We start from the raw sequence: 5453 nt of genomic DNA on the forward strand, positions 1-5453 counted from the left end.
AAAGACCCCAAGGAACTGGAAAGGAAGGGGAGCTGAGGCAGGAGGTTAGTCACCTAAACGTACTAAGTAAATTATGCATTATGGACCCTTACCCTGGTCCATACTGAGTATTGGTCCTTGGTTATAGTGTGAACTTGACCCTGATACACTCTGAGTCCTGCTCCTGCTTTGTCAGTATACTGAACCAGGTCTTTATTAGCAACATCTCTGATCCCTGCCCTTTATTATATATTGAACTAGGACTTAGCCACACATTGAATTTTGATCATGGACACACATTAGCTCTTGTTTTGGCTGTAGACTGAGCTCTGGCCCTGGGAACAAGCAGCTCTGACTGTGGTCCATTTACTGAGCCCTGGCTGACAAAATCCCAATCAACTCTGGTCATAGACCAGAACTTTTATCACAATCACACTCGTTGATCGCTAAGCCTTGCTCTCCTGATGCTCCACTGATATGAAGAGAGGCTAAGGACTCCTTTCAGGTCTAGCTTCTCTCCCCTAGGAAGTAATGCCCAGCACCACCTCTGTAGGAGATAAAAAGAATGCTAGGCCTCAGAGTTGCCCAGAAGCTTCCAGTCCTTGGGTCTCTGGCAGGGCAAGCAGAGAAAGGCTGGTTCCGGGACAGCTGGGTTTTAAAGGAAGCCGGGCACCGGGCTTCCTAAGGTATCACAGTGCTCTGGCGGGTCAAGCTGGGAGGTCAGCCTCGGAGCCTCTTCCACCTGTGCCTACCACAGCCTTGAAACCTTAACCAAGTCCCTGCTGCTTCCTGGGCTCCGCCCTGAGCTGCGAGTCACTGAAAATGTGAGACCGCAGTCCGACGCAGTCCGGCATATAAAGAAGGAATCTCCGGGCTATAATGGAGACTCCAGAACCCACCGTGTGCCCTTGCAGGAAGAGAAATCCCCTCATCTGAGAAGCTCCCTTTGGCTGGTCACTTCAGCAAGCAAGAAGGGTGAGGCTTGCCCAAATTCGCCTCGGATTGGCAGGGGCTATAGCACTTGAGCAGAGAAGTCACCCAGGTCTGTTTCAGGGTCTGATGTGTGTTGGGGGCTGTGGGCCCACAAAGGGACACTTCCCAGGGGCAACGGATAGATTTAATTTCTGCCCTTCTCGGAGACTTCCATGAGTGCTCTGCCCCTGCAGGGCCACACCAGTCTCCGCCAGGCACACAGGATTTTGGGTTTACCTAGGGAGGTACTAAGGGCAAGGGTTGGGGCTGAGCCAGGCAAGAGCTGGGGCGGGGGAGGGGGGGCAGCTTGAGTCAAAAAACGCTGACGCTGAAGACAATGAGCTCTCCAAGGCTGAGGCAACTCATTTGGTCCCGGCCACGCTTTATTAAATTCTCATAAACCTGTCAGGGGGGACAGGCTCGCTTCAGTTTACCTCATTAGCCCGACACAATGACTGTGGGGGGGTGGGGAGGGGTGGCAAGGGGAGGCCAGTGCTCAGTGCTGAGAACCGAGCCAGCCGGGAAGATAATTGAATTAAGTGGCTTTTGTTAATGGTTTTTAAGACTCCGAAGTGTAAATAACATTTAGGGGCTTTCTTTTAATGGGACTGGGGTTTTAGAGACCCAGGGAGCTTAAAGGAGGCCAAGTCTGGTCCCTGCCCTTCTCCCCCAAGCTAGGGGAGCAGCCCCTGGGTATGTTGAAGTTAGCCTGGGAAGGTGCAAGGACATATGGAGCCAGAGGTGAGACCACTTCCTGGTGGGTCTTTGAACAGAGACACAAAGAGGAGGTCATCAGTAAGAGACCGTAAGTGCAGGGGGCTGGGTGTGATGACCCACTTAGCTCTAGAATGTCACTATGGGCCAGGGCTATCTCTGGGATGTTCCTGACACATGGCCTGTGAGTGTTCAGAGGGTTGACCTCAAGGGTCAGTGTTCACTCAAGGGTCAGTGAGACTCATTGGGAGTAGAAGATGCTGGCTTCATTGCCTGGGAGGTAGTGAGTTTCCCAGTGCTAGGTGTGTAGGAAGGCTGTGGCCTTGGGTTGCCAGCCTTTGAGTAAGGCAGAGGAAGAAACTGAACTGCAGACTTCTTGAAGGAGTGTGGACTGAACTAAGCAATAAGAGGCACCTGCCAGAGCCAATGAGGCAGCATAGTTGATAAAGGGGTTTGCCACGAAGCCTGATAGCCAGAGTTTGATCCCCCAAGCCTACGTGATGGGAAGACTCTCACAAGCTGTCCTTTAGACTCCACGTGTGCAGTGTGGCATGCGTGCACACCCCCACACATGCACACTAAATAAATTAAAATGCAATAAAAGGAGGACCCCACATATGGGGTCCACAGTTTGCTAGTGGTAACAGCAATCCGAGGACGCTAGGTGCCTGAGAGCAGGGACATGGACAGAAATTGTTTTAGAATCTATTCCCTGGTCTTCTCAAGCCTTTCTTACTCAGGAAGCTTCAACCTTCCTATACACACATACAGGACCAGTTCTAGCAGTTGGCTAGACTGAGAGCAAAGAACCTTGGGCTAGGTCCCCAGGGGCTGGAAGCAAGTTGGGGCAGAACTGGCCCTGAGCCAGCCTACAAAGGGTTAAGGCGCTAATCGCCCTGCATGCGACAAAGGGAAGTGGGTTTTCTGATCCAGAAAGGATCAGTCCAGGGGATGCCCCATCAGGCCCTTCAGCGTGAAATTACACCCCAGCGGGGGGCTCTCCCCTCCCCCACACACACTGCCCTCCTGGGCCTGGCACAGGATTAAGGCCTGGAGTCATCAGTTTAATAGATCCTGTCTCCCTTCTTCACTCTTTCTGTCCCTGAAGCTTCCATCCAGCCTGCAGGCCTGGACCAGCCTTTCCCCACAGTCTGTCTACCTGACTGTAGGTCTGTCTGTTCATCTCTGACTGTGGGTCTAAGCCCTGACCCCACGCACTGTTTCGGTATCTTTATACTCCTGTGTTCCCTTTGAGACAAGGCTGAATTCAAATTCAATGCTCACACCTCCATCGCCAGAGTCCTTATAACCTTCAAGCAGCAACCCAAATGCATATACTTCATTGTCCATCTGCTTGCTGTCTGAATCCACTCTAGTACAAAAGCATATTAGTATCAGGGACTCCACCCTGCTTACTGCCGACTTTCCAGCACACGGCATGCATCTGGCCAGTGGAAGAATGGTGCCTCCCAACTATTAGTCCACTGAGCCCACTCCCATTACCTTGCAGGCTGATGTGTTGTCCCTAAACATCGAATGTTGTTTAGGACTGAAAAGAGAAAGTCTATGCTAGGATGAGGTCATGTTCTCAGAAAGAGATGGGGACTGTCATGTGACCTCTGTCCTAGGCCCCATCACTTAAGATGCCATTACTGAAGCAGGCTCGAGAAGGGACAGACAGACTCCTTTGTCCTCAGCTGCCATCCTTTGAGACTCCTTTGACCTACTTTGTCAAGTCGCTGCTGGGCCTTTGACTTGTACCTCTAAGCCCCATTTATATACACACCTGGGAGTACCTAGCACGGGCAGAGATCGTAGAAGGAATCTGGGGGTGATTCTTGTACAGGAAAAAAAAAGGATTTAGCAAGACGCTTGGAACCTAAGCCTGTCTGAGGCATGTGGAGATCACTCTGTCCAACCTACACCGAAGAACCAGAGGCCCAGAAAAAGTCAGGACCTACCCAAGGACATATTGCAAAGTCAGGACAAGGCCAGACAAGAACCAGGCTCACCAGGGGCCTGGACGTTGATTGTCCCTCACATGATATTCCAGTTTAGCTCAACAAGTTCGGGATTGGCTAGACACCAACTGTGAACCAGGACCTGTCCCGAGCCAAGTCCTGCTCATGGAGTTTCACCTGGACAGTAACCAAGAAGGGCAGGAGAACGAGGGGACACCGTCTCCCACCCACGAGCAGTATTTCCTGGAGCGGGTGATCCGGAGACTCAATATGTTTGCTTCAGCAGAACCAAAGACACGTGAGAAAGGACGCACTGAGCCGTCTGGTACAGTCTTGTGACATGTCTCAAAACAGTGCACATAGACACATTCCACACGGTCCTTGAACTGGACCAGGTCAAGCCCAATAAGAAGACTACTGTGTGTGTAGGTTTCAACTTAGTGTAAAGAACTTCCCTAAAGCAGGAAGTCCAGGAAGGCGGAAGGTGGTGATTGTTTGCTTTAGTTCTAGGCTCCGCCCAACAGTTACTTAGCAACAACCAGGTAGGAACCTGGCTTGCTGTAAAAGGACAGTTTGGCTTCCCTCTCTCTCTCTGCGCACCACCACCCCCTTCCTCCTTCTCTGTCTTCACCCCTCCTCTCCACACTTTCCCTTCTTTCTCTTCCCTCTCTGTCTTTCTCTGTCCCCTCTTTCTCTGCCTCTACTCCCTTCTCGGCCCCCCTTCTCATGCCCCAAATAAACTTCATTTTATACTAGACCTGTCGTAAAGCTGGTACCTCAGGGGGATGTCTCAGCACGGACCTGCTGAGGCACCCCCTCCCGCCGCATTACGAAACATCATTGATCCCCATCCCTTTAAGTGCGTGGTTCCGCATGGAGTATCTTGCCTGGGGCTGAGGAGAGCCCCAACGCCCCGAAGATGTGAAGATGTCTGTCTGAGGATCTGGTTTAGGATTTCCCAAGCTACCAACAGACCTGATTCTCCAGCAGGCAACCCAGCCCCATCTGTCCACCCTCTGGTGGCCGATGTGAGGGAAAATAAGATAAGGACCAAGCCAAGCCACTTCAGAGTCCCGCCTGCATAGCTTCAGTTTCCAGCCAACCCAGTCCAAGGGACTTCAGTCAGGGCCACAAAGCTGCTCAATTCCAAGCCAAACTTAAAGCAGACACGAAGCCTTTGCCGGGAGCCTCCTCTACTGGAGTCGGCTAGTCTTCGGCCGCACAGTCTTTCTCTAGATGGCTCATCGAAGGAGAGCTGTAGGTAAAGGTGAATGAGGGAAACCATTTAGTTCTCGCAGGCCCTTCTCAGTGAGTGCTGGAAAGAGACTCAGGGTTGAGGCCTCTCCTTGCAAGAATAGAATCCCTGTCATCTCTCCCTATTGTCATTTATGCACCTCTGCTAGCCTGAATTTTTTTTTCCCCTGAGGCACTGTGGCTTGCTTCCAGTACTCTCCTTTCCCTCCCGGTGGCCTAACCCATGCCGCGAGGAGGACCTGGGATGCTCAGGGTGGCCTGAGAAGGACCCAAACTTCCAGGTCTATCGGCCCATTCAGGTAGGGGCAACAACAATAAGCAGCTTTGTGCACACACGCGCGGGATCACGTGTACCCACCCACACGCCCCAAACAAGCTCTTTCCATGAACAGCTCTTCAGCTTGCTTGCCAAGATAAAGGAGCCACTGGGCGGTCAGCCCCCAGGAGGAAATGCAGCTCCTATGGCCTTTGTTGTTCCAGACTTGTCTTGGAAGGGATCCCGGGCTGAGGTGGCAGTTTCCCTGCACTGAAGGCAGGGTAGAGGACTTCCTGGCTTGGAAGGGGAGGGTGGGG

Source organism: Rattus norvegicus, chromosome 5 (assembly GCF_036323735.1).
Source record: "Rattus norvegicus strain BN/NHsdMcwi chromosome 5, GRCr8, whole genome shotgun sequence".
Taxonomy (NCBI): Eukaryota; Metazoa; Chordata; class Mammalia; order Rodentia; family Muridae; genus Rattus; species Rattus norvegicus.